This window comes from Girardinichthys multiradiatus, chromosome 18 (assembly GCF_021462225.1).
Source record: "Girardinichthys multiradiatus isolate DD_20200921_A chromosome 18, DD_fGirMul_XY1, whole genome shotgun sequence".
Lineage (NCBI taxonomy): Eukaryota > Metazoa > Chordata > Actinopteri > Cyprinodontiformes > Goodeidae > Girardinichthys > Girardinichthys multiradiatus.
This window is the reverse complement of record NC_061810.1, coordinates 9,221,530-9,233,955: the sequence shown is the minus strand read 5'-3', so window position 1 is coordinate 9,233,955 and position 12,426 is coordinate 9,221,530.

The window sequence follows — 12,426 nt, the reverse complement described above, 5'->3', positions numbered from 1 at the left end:
TCGACTGCTGCAAGGCTCACCAAGAAAGATCTGAATCTTCTGCAAGAGCTCCTTTGTGGTCCTTTGGGAGAAAGTCCTTCTCACAGCAACTCACCTGTCTATGTTTGCCCTCTGCTTTTAACCAGTAGATTTTCTATCATAACGGCAACAGAGCCTACTGTATGTAAGACCTTCCTACTATTATAATGTATAACTCCATCCACCCTCCACTGATAAACACTGCTTCCCCCCAGGCAACCATTATTCCGTGTCAAATAAGATGATAATGGGGGCTCAACACATCCAAAAACATTTGAGTCGATAGCCTTCGTTGTACCTTAAATCAAAATATTGTATATAGAGTCTACGTTCAAACAAACAAACAAACGTGCCAGTTGGCTATTGATGCTTGTTTGGGGCTCCTTTGCTGCCCTTCTTGAAACCAGGCCAGGATCCCAAAGCCCCAACCTGAATGAATGTGCTGATGGGAGATATAGTCACACAGGCCTGCTGTAAAGGCCAAGCAAGCACTTGGCAACCCACTGCCTATATGACCTGGTCCAGGAGCAGCACTTGAAGCTCTCTCCTTGCACTTCTGATGGTTACTTAAATGGCTTATGTTGGTGTCATCTCACTTGCAACAATATCTTTACCTATGAAGTCTTTTTGGAGACAAATGAAGCTGTAAAGATTTTGACAAGATAGGTTTCTTATTGTGTCAACATTTTCTATAAGACTGTTTTAGAAAACACTGTTGTCATTCAGATTTTCTAGCCTACAGCTGCAGCACACATCTGTCATATCCTCTGTAAGTGCAAAAGTGGATATTAACTAATTCGCCAGGTTGGAAACATTTGTGATTACAGTTAGAAATTGCATTACTTTACTATACAACAGAGCATTAACTAATGTAGATGTTATTTCTTTGGTTAGTGCTACTTTTGCAACCCACATGATGCCTCGAGGACAGTAACAGAACTCTGCCACCGTGGCAAATCTAGATCCTTATGTCCAGCTGGAAATGCGTAGTTTCTCTACAAACTGAAATTAAAAGCCTAAACACATATATCCCGAAGTCTATGTCATGCATACCTTAATGGAGAACAAGCCGCAAAAGCTGGAGTCTGGCTGCAGGTTGTTTGGAAGGGTGTCACTCTCCCACCACAACACATTCATCCCATGTTTCTTCATCATAGCTCTACAAACCCAAAATAAAATAACAGGATTATGTAATTCAATCTTCTCATCCATGTGAAAACATCCACATTAGGAAAAGGCCTGACTGTTCTTTCAAAAACCTTTTAACAATTTGCATACTTAGCTGAACTCCACTGCATTATTATTTAACCATGATCAAATTAGCATGCATGGAATTAATATTTAATCTGTCTATATAACTTGACTCTGTAAACCCACCTTCAGGGGACATTTTGGAGAATCTGTACTAAATAAATAAAGAGAATATAATTTTATTGAATTAACCTCGAGTCACATTTTGATTGTTACAGATCAAAGAAAGGCTAAGTATGACAGGAGAACCAACTTCTAATGCAAACAAAGATATACATTTGTGTACAAGGACAATGATGTGCAATTGTTGCTTCTGGTGTTAGCTATTTAGTAAAAAATTTCCTCTGCTTTCTCTAAATTTTCCCAACAGTATCTTTCATTAAATGTGCCACTGTTCAAACTTTGAAAGGGTCCAGCATATTTCAACAACAGAAATCTAAATAATGTAGAAAAAAATCATTCTGTCATTTAAAGTTTCTACAAATCTTTGTTCCTATTCTAACATTTATCTGTTTTATACTGGTTACCATGTTTCTAAAAACTCTTTGAGCTTGACACTAGTTACTGTTTGACACCACGTAATGTACTTGTTTTAGTGTTTGTTTAGAATAGGACTAAAACACCAGCCCCATAAAACCCCATTTAAAAGGTTTCATTGACCAAAATTGCTGTGATTAGTTAATACTAAAATCACTGTGCATTATGCACCTAAAAGTGGCATGTATGTTATATGTTTGCCTGATGTAGAGCTATTGACATAGTCTCTCATACATGTTCCCAATGATTTTCTGCTGGAGCACCAACATTTTATAAAGTTTCGTTAGAAAAGCTTAAACAATGACACATACCTTGATATTTCTTGACATTTCTTCATCTTCTGACAACTTGCCCCAAGTAAGTCCAGAAGAAGAGATTTCTTCTCATTAGGATACATAATCTGGAATAAAAATAAGTACATATCAGTCATTTTCTACCACATCTTCCATAGTGGGTCATGGTGAAGCTGGCTATCTCCAGCCGTCTATGGGCAGGAGGCAGGGTACACCCTGGACAGGTCGCCAGTCCATTACAGGGCAACACAGGCACACACACACTCATTTGCACCTAAGGGAAATTTAGAGAAACCAATTAACCTAACAGTCATGTTTTTGGACTGTGGGAGGAAGCCAGAGTACCCGGTGAGAACCCACGCATGCTAGGGGAGAACATGCAAACTCCATGCAGAAAGACCCCCAGCCAGGAGTCGAACCCAGGACTTTCTTGCTGCAAGGCAACAGTGCTACCAACTGCACCACCGTTTATAAATATATATTTTGTTTTATAATTATTTACATGCCTTTTGTTGGTATAAATAAACCATCAAATGGAAACCTTATCCTTGCAACTGACTAGTTTAAAGAAAGATTAAAGCAGAGGGATTTAATATTAGGCTTGTCTTCAGTGTGGATTTGCCAATACTTACTACCCCAAACCAGTGGTGGTTTTGATTAACAATGTTGAAGAGAATTTTGTAAAGGATCCAACCAAACCAATTAAAACACTTAAGTATATTATGTGGCCTCTCAAACATGTACAGGTAAGCCTTGATCAGATGGAAAGATGGACCGTTGCTTGTTAATTACTCCATCAAATTATAGTAAGGAAATTGCATCCAGGAAAATGTTATTTCTAAATTTAAAATAGTTCAAAAATATGTTTGTCTTACCTCGCTCTCTTCTGCCCCTCCAGGTGCTGTACAGCTAATGTCGAAGTAATGTAGTTTATATGGCCTAATTCTGTAAAGGAGAACAGTGGCTATCACACCATCACAGGTTTTCCAGACATCTAAAATATTAAAGCAATAAAAAGTCACTTTTAGATGTTAAAGTCTAAAAATTCCACTTCACATAAATGTAAACAGAACAGTGTCCCAAAACATACATTGTTCAACGTTTGTAGAACCTGAAAACGGTGCTGAAGATGAAGCTGTGGCTGGTGTGCTGCCATAAGATGCAACGGTTGGTGCTGAAATGGAGAATCGCTTGGCACATGTTTCAATAGGACAAACTGGAGGCTGCGTAGCTGGATAGATGGATCCAGACTCTGCAGTCGTGAATGTTGCTGCCTTTATTGGTGATGTTGTTACATGTGTTTTTATAATGTGAGGGATTCTGGGTTGCACTTTTCTGAATATGCAAAACGGATCGCTGTTCCTTTTGGAAAGAAAGCGGTTGGTGATTAAAGGTCTGTGCTTTGGTTTTCTAGACCAACTATTTTGTACAGGTCTGTCCAATTTATCTCCAGCTTTCCAGCCTTACCAGGTGTGGCTTCAGATATTTTTATGTAAACCTTGGTCTCCAACTTTGAAAGTCTGTTCCTTATGATGAGTTCTACTCTTGTGTTTGTTTTTGAGCTGTTATTTTCTGCTGCATTCACTTGAAGATTGAATCACATTTTTTTAGATTATAACCTTCTGTTTTGTGGTCAATCTGGTGTAAAAGAAAAAAAAACGGCTATACATATTCCCAGTAGATTGAGAAAGTGTCCACAGTCAGATTACAATTCCAGATATTTGACATGTCATAACATACCTGCAAGATACATCGTTTCACAGCCTTTAATGTGGTGAATATATCTATAACCAATCAAATGACAAATAAATATTTGTTCAAGGAAAGTTATGAAGAAAATAAAACTGGTGCAAGAACTTGGTACAATAAGTGTGCATAACTTAAAACTACTTTGAAAATAATTATTGTTACAATTATAAATGCTTTCCTTTTAGTTAGAAATGGAAAATGTATCATAATTTATTTATTTTCATACTAATCATTAATACACACCATAAAATGTAAAAGTAACAATTAAACAAGCTGAAAAATGTAGGAAAACTATTTTTATTCTTCAATGGAAATACCTCCTTTTTTGTTTTTTTCCTATCCAAAGTCAAAACTAAATATGAGCTGAAATATTTTCTTGACCTGCAGAGGGCTTTGGATGCATATCACAATGTAGTGGGTTTGCCATTACTTTTCCAAGGAACTTGCGACCTGTGCTGCAAATTAAAATCTGGAACAATAACAAACATCAACCTAAGATGACTGAATAGTAAGACTTCGTGAGAAGGTGCCTCAGACAAGTCACATTTTATTCTTTAAATGTGTCTGTATTGTTTGAAAGATCAAACTGTTAAATCATATTTAAAGGATTTGTCAAACTCGGTATGTATTTTAATTATTGCCACAAGGGGGCACTAAGTGACTCCTCTACAATGAATGGGCCAAAATGAGGATTCAGTTAAGCACAAAATTAAACGAGCCATTTGAGTCGCAGACCTGTTTAGTCATCTTTAGTTACACCTGAAGAATTTGGCACACTAAGAGTGTCCTTCAAACTATAGGAAAAAAGGTTACATTTCTTTTTACATAGTTACATTTTCTGATACTCAATTTATGCAGAGCAATTACCACTTATGTTAGATATATGAATTATGCCTTTAAAAGACCTATTGGCTAGCAATACCTTCCTGAGTTAATTAGAGATAAACCAAGGTTGCCAGAGGCGCGAACATAGATGCAATTAAGAAAAGAATATTTCGAAGTCAGTCGCTGCTGCTGTTTTTGCTGAAGCCAAACTGTCAAACAGGTTATCTTACTAGTTATTAACTGTTGCCAGTCAATAATTACTTTCAAATGATGATGTCATTATAAGTTATTATTTAATGAACAATGTAAGACCTATAATATGAGGTGACTGTATTTACTGGAGATAGAAACTATGTCCTAAAAAGTATTATGTGTAATGTGCTAAAAGGAGCACTGCCAAACACAGGTCGGTTTATCGTAGATCATGAATGGTTAGTGTGAATTGTTACTCACAGAAAATAAAATTCAATTATCTGAAAACACTCTGGCACAATGTGGAGGTCCCTGGCCATGGGGGTGCCAGAGGGAAGATTGCTTCACAGTCTTTAAGGAGTTACAGAGAAGCGAAGTATGCCTTTGCATCAATTTTAAACAGTTAGCGATGGATTTTTATTTTGCCATTTGCTTTTATGAATATGGTATTTACCTATAAGTATAATTATATTTCCAATTTTATGAAGTATTTTCATATATTCATCTGAATTTACCATATGAACTCAGCAGGACTATATAAAGGGAATAACAATTTGTGGCCCAATGGGTAAAACAAAGTCACCTGGTTTTGAATATTACACAAACAAGCAGTATGGCACTTGGTTCAAACTATTCTATCAGCACAAATCCAGCACTGAATTTAAGAATATGATGTTAAACTTTTAGGAATTATTATTGATAATAAATTAACATGGGGAAAGCGTATGGATAAGATCACAGCAAATATGGGGGGTGTAATTTCTACAATTAAAAGGACTGCCGGTTTTCAGACGCCACAAGCAGTGAGACAAGTTATTCAGTCACTGATTCTGTCAAATTAAGACTATTGCCTCATAATCTGGTCCAGTGCAACAACAGAAATACTAAAGAAACTTTAAATCTTACAAAACTGAGCAGCTTGCATTGCCTTGAGATGTAATTATAGAACTAATATTAAATTCATGCATAGACAATTAAATTGATTGTATGTTACAGATAGGCTACTATATTCATTACTTTTATTGATCAGAAATATCATATTAACAAAGACAGTATTCATCATTTACAGGTACCTTACAAGACATGCCAGTGTTGGTCATTTCACATTATCAATAGTAAAAACTAAAGCCATTAAACAGACTGTTCTTTACAGAGGAATGTATCAGTGGAACTTATTACCCAAATATATTTCACAAACAAAAAATAAATTTCTGTTTAAAGTGTTATTAAAGCAATAAATTATAATTGTTTATGAATGTATGTATGTATGTATAAATATATATAAATGCACTGCTGAAAAAAATAAAGGGAACACTTAAACACAATTGAGAAGGGGAGTGCTGAATCTAAACCTCCTACTTATCAGATGTGTGCTTTGACGGACGGACTTCAGGGGCTGGAGCTGGCTGCACCCTATGTGGAGTGATCTCTTTGTAGAGATCAAAAGGGGGAATTGTGGAAATATAAATGCCTTATTATTAGTAGCTAAGACTAAGATATATTTGGGACTTTGCTGCTTATAGATTGATTATTATTAGGAGTTTTTAGTTATGATAGTTAGAAAAAACATAACAGTAGCCTCTAGTATTATAGAGTCCAGTTTTTACACAATGAGTGTTTATTATTCAAGGTTAAAGCTTGCAGGTGTTTTCTGTCTGTATCGTGAGAAGCCGGCAACGTATTAGGGAGGCATGGTACTCCTCTCCCTGAAGATTCCTGAAGACGTGTGGGAAACAATTCTTTAATTAAATGATGAAATGTATCTCTGTTTCTTTGATACTGTTGCTGGGGAGACATCCACAGACAGAATGATTGTGTATGTGTACTGCATAGCAGCGTGGGGTATAAAATGTAATGTAACGCAGCCCCCAGTGAGACAACACACAGACGTTTCCAGGTACCAGTGTAAGTGTGTGTCTCCTCTCTGAATTCAGATTGGTTTTAATAAACTTGTGGAAACGTACAACTGATCTCTGACTGAGGATTGTCCTTTGGGTGCCAAATAAAAAGAGTCAATGAGAGGTGAGGAGTAATGTAAGAGTTAATGGATGGCCAGTAAAGTTTTCCTACCGGGTGCCAAATGTAAAAATTCAGCAAAAAAAATTTCAATCTTAAATCTAAATCTAAATATATATCTTAAATCTAAATCTTGAATCTAAATCTATAGCTTATATTTTAAATCTAAATCTTAAATCTACACCTATATCTCATCTCTTAAATCTGAATCTAAATCTTAATATATATCTTAAATCTAAATCTAAATATATATCTAATATCTTAAATCTAAATATATATCTTGGATCTTAAATCTAAACCGTAAATCTAAATCTTAAATCTACATCTAAATATAAATCTCGGACTTAAATCTTCAGAAGATATGCTAATTAACCACGCCCCTTCAACGTCTCAACTCGTCATTCAGGAGAAATCTACTCTTAGTCAGCCAGCTATTCAATGTACGTGGGGTCAGTGTTGCAGGGAATTCCCCGCCGGCGTTATACTGAACAGTGAGGGGGGACATTTATGGCAGGCAGTTTTAACATTTATTCAAAACGCACTCCTCTCTGTTGTTCCATTTATAGATCATTACAATAGTATTCTTCCTAGTCAAAATTACATTTCTACTAGTCAGAACTGTAATTATAGATGTCCTCAACTAAAATTTTGCCAGCAGAAACTTAATTTCAGAATATTCAAAAATAAAATTGTACTAGTAAGAATTAAGTTTCAGATACCTATAAATCTTTAAAAATTCTAATTGGCCGTTTTAACATTTATTAGCTTGACTGAATATGCATTTCCGATATCTTAAATATAATTCTTCCTAGTCAAAATGATCATTCCAGATATCTTGAATATAATTCTTACTAGTACAAATGACGTCACTTTCCACGTTCATGTGTATTGGACTTGTACTTCTGGATTTCCGAAATGACATTCCTCCTATCTAAAATAAACATCCTGGATGGCTAAAAATGAACTTCAGATCTCTATAATCCAATAGAGTTTGTGAATGTGATGTCTGTATCGCAATGCATTGTGGGTTCACTGGTGTAAGACGCCATTAGAGTCTGGCATCTAGTTAGATTTAAGATATATGTTTAGATTTAAGGTATATTTAATTTTAAGATTTAGATTTAAGATATAGATTTAGATTCAAGATTTAGATTTAGGATATAAGATACTGATTTAAATTTAAGGTTTGGATTCAAGATATTTAGGATATAAGATACTGATTTAAATTTAAGGTTTGGATTCAAGATATAGATTTAGATATAAGATTTAGATTTAAGATATATTTCTAGATATAGATTTCAGATTTATATTTAGCATTTCCCAATACATGTGAGAAAAATTCACTAAATGTGAAGAAAGTGCACTAAATAACAGAAATGTGACAGTGAAATGTTTTTTGCTGAATTTTTACATTCGGCACCCCATAGATTACAGTGACTATTATACAGTATATATGAGTGGCAATGTAAATATGTAATGAAAATAGTGTTGTATTATAAGGTTGTATATTGATACAGTGATGGTAGTGAGATTTATTCATTTTAAGTTTGGTTAGTATTGGAAGATTTACAAGGACTAATGTAGCATGCTGTATTTTTATTTATTTATTTATTTATGTATTATTTATTTTTCCATGAAGTTTAGGCCATTGGTGTAATTTTATTTTGTTCTCTTGTATGGATATCGGTATGGATCCCAAGAAGAAAAGCAGCAGTGTTAAGCTGTAGCTAATGGGATCCACAATAAACAATAAACCTGCCTATTTATCATATTTAAGGAGTCGCTGAGAGCAGTATGTTCAGTTATTAAACGAGGGATTACTGAGCCTTCGGGTCCTGTTCACTCTCCCCCCTATTAGCAGCCCTTATTTGAATGTTATCTTGATGTCTTCCAGTATTGCTGACATCGCAGGGTTCTTTTCATTCTGTGTGTTCATAAATGCTAACGAGTGACATGATTTCTGACTTAATGGAATCTGAATGGCCTACTCATCCCCTTCTCTTCTATCAGCTGTAAAGCAAATGAATTGCTAGCAGTTTAACAGAATGAATGGATAAACAATCGCCGTATTTTTGCATGATAGACTCTTCTTCTGTAGATGGAACATGCAGCCCTGCTATGTGGATCCTTAGAGCCACCAGTCATCACTAATACTGAAAATGGGTAGTATTTATCAAGGTAATTGCGATGGAAGTGATGGAAGAACGTCGAGCTCTAGGGCTAAATTGTGAATGATCTACTGCTAGGCTGCCAGCAGTCATTTAAGATGGGGGCTACAAGAGGTATTGCCACATGCCACTGGAGACTGGCCAAATCTGTCAGCATCATTTCACATCTTCTTAGTGGCACATCACCCATTTCCACCTGCATAGCTGATACTGGCCATGTTCTGAATGTTCCACCACATGTTTTCAGGGCCTAAGATTGCAAGGCATATAGGTTTTTTGAAAATTACAGTCAGCAGCTGACATATGAGCAACACATCCATAATCCAGCATGGACCTCAGGAGTGCCAAATCTATTTCGGAGAGAGAACCTGCTTGCCCACCACTTCTGTCCAGCCAACCAGCCAAGTACATAAATTACTTTGGTATGGAGGTGGGGTGCTACGCGTAGACAAACATACAGTTGACATAAATAAATCTGGAAATATATAGTTAAAAAACAAGTTGTATTGGAATGTTATGAGAAAAAAAAAGTGTCAGTGGGGGACCAGGGTCTTCTTAATGAGGCTAGCTGCACACAGGGAGAAGCTGTTTTTGTGGCAGCCTCTTGCCAGAGGGGAGAGTCTGAAACAGTTTGTGTTGGAGACGGGCACGCTCAGCTAAGAGAGCTTGTCCTGCTGCAGGGTTGGGTTGATGCTGTTAAAAACAGACCTGAAGTCCACAAACATGATCCTGGCGTAGGCTCCTGGGGAGACCAGGTGCTGCAGGGGTGTAGGGAATGGCCTTGTTTATTGCATCATCTACAGACCCAGGCACTGTGGGCAAACTGCAGGCGATCCAGAAATGGGTCAACACACGGCGCTCAAAGGACTTCATTACCAGAGAAGTCAGGGCGATGGGTCTGAAGTCATTTAGTCCTGTGGTTCTTGGTTTTTGGGGACAGGGATGATGGTGGATGCTTTGGTGCAGGCTGGGACATGGCATGTCTCCAGCGAGGTGGTAAAAATGTCTGTGAACACCAGAGACAGTTTTATGTTAACAGGCATGTCAACTACAGTTCTGGCACGTTAACATAAAACTATGTTAACTATTATATTCTTCATGAAAACACACAATCTGAAAGATTGGACAGCCAGTCTTTGAACGAGATGATAAAGTGCACCGGCGCTTTCTCCAATTTTCCTACAGGCAAATGTGTTTTAAAGCCAAATGGACCTGCTACACATTTACATGTTGCTTACATTTTTTTTTCTAAAATCTGGAAGTTAAATATAAAGGATAGGTACAAGTAGAGATCCAAAAAGAAGAATATTTTGAAAAAGTTTAACATTTCAGAAAGTGAAACATATAATATACAGATTCATTATACATACAGTGATACAGTTTGATTGAGTGTGTGGACAGGTGTCTTTTATCCAGATAATGAGTTCAAACAGGTGCAGTTAATACAGGTAATGAGTGGAGAACAGCAGGGCTTCTTAAAGAAGAACTAACAGGACTGTGAGAGCTGGGATTCTTACTGGTTGTTAGTTAATCAAATACTTATGTCATGCAATAAAAGGCAAATTAATGACTTAAAAATCACACAATATGATTTTCTGGATTTCTGTTTTAGATTCCGTCTCACACAGTTTAAGAGAACCTATGATCAAAATTAGACTTCTACATTCTTTGCAAGTGGGAAAACCTGCAAAATCAGCAGTGTATCAAATACCTATTTTCCCAACTAGAGTGAAATATTCCAAGCCTTAATTTCTTTTAAGTTTGATGAATATGATTTTAGCAGGAGCATAAATCACAGTTGTTCTGTTTTAGAAGAAATTCAATGTTATAACTTCATTTTCATTGTTTGGGGTACTTTTAATCTCATACTTGCCTACCCTTCTATAATGATTAAAATGAAGGAGTGGGATAAGAGTGCTGTGATGTCCTGACGATTTAACAAAGCATCAGCCCTCATGTATCTACATTGTTTAGGAATGACCTGAGTGATAACATGAAACTAAAATAAAACAACAAGTCGCAATAGTTATAGTTTTATTACAAGGTTCAAACAACATGTCTTCTTAGCTACAAAAATGCACTGAATTGTGCTACTTTAATATATGGCAAACTCACACAGTAGAAATATGACAAAGTTTACATGACTTTAAACTTCATTGTGTTCACCTTGTGTGTGTGTGTGTGTGTGCATTCTAGTCAACTAGAAACTTACTTCCAGTACTGAACAGCTTCATTTCTAATGTTTTAGAAATAGCTCTGATTTTCTGCATGTTTCACAAACAAGTTGGTTGGAGGTCCCTTAGAAAGAAGCTGAACAGAAATAAATGAACAAAAAGAGACAGGAACAGCGTGGTTGCCATGGTTGATGACAGGCACCAGTACTTTCTGTGCATTGAGTCATTTATTCAAAGAGGCAGAAAGAAGGCAGGAGTCCAAACACATCTGCTTAATCAGACGCAAAGACTCTTTACATCAACCCTCACTCACAGGAATCACTCAACGATTTCAGCGCTCTTGTTCGCACATTCACACGTATCCTACGATCTGCTTACAGTAACCTAGGATTTATTTAGAGGTAGAGTACGTCACCGAGGACCGCTCCAAAAGCTTTTACCTTCGTCATGACAAATACAACTCAAGACACGCATGAGGGAAATAGAAAAATAAAATAAAAAAAATCTGAAAAGGAAACAAAGTAAATAAACATGAACAATGTGAGAGAGATGGTCTTGGTCCAGTCTGTGTTACATTCGCAGGCCCCAGCTGTTCTCCGTTGTAGCACCAGAGTTGTTCCTGGGTCCTATACTTCTCCAGCTGCGTGGCTCACAGTTTCCTATGACTTCATGTTAAGCGATGGCGTGGGGCCAGTTCTCGAGAAGGAAATGTGCTCCTCTGATTTCGCTTGTTCATATTTTCCCAACAGGCTGCAGACCTCAGTGCGCTCATCATTGACCTCAGAATTGTTCACCGCACTGAGCTGCAGCTTTCACAGTACTCATTTATATTGCAGCACACACACATACATACACACACACTTACTACCAGCCAGGTCTAAAGATTTGGCACCTAATCATACTAACATTATTCCAAAAAAAATCTTGGGGAAAGCAAGTCATTAAGTGCTACTGGGGTTTTTTTGTAGAAAATGAGAAAAATGATGGGAAGAAAAAAAGCTAAAAATGTTGCAGGTGGAGACCCGTTAGCTTTGCATAATAAAAAACCTCCACCCATTTGTTCACACAGTGCTCCTGTGTCTTGGTGAAGCATCACTTAAACATGATGAAAATCTTACTCAAGAATATTTGCAGCAGGCTGAGTTTGCACAAATAAAACTTCAATCTTAAAAAAGAAAGATACAAAAAATTTTATTTTAAAAA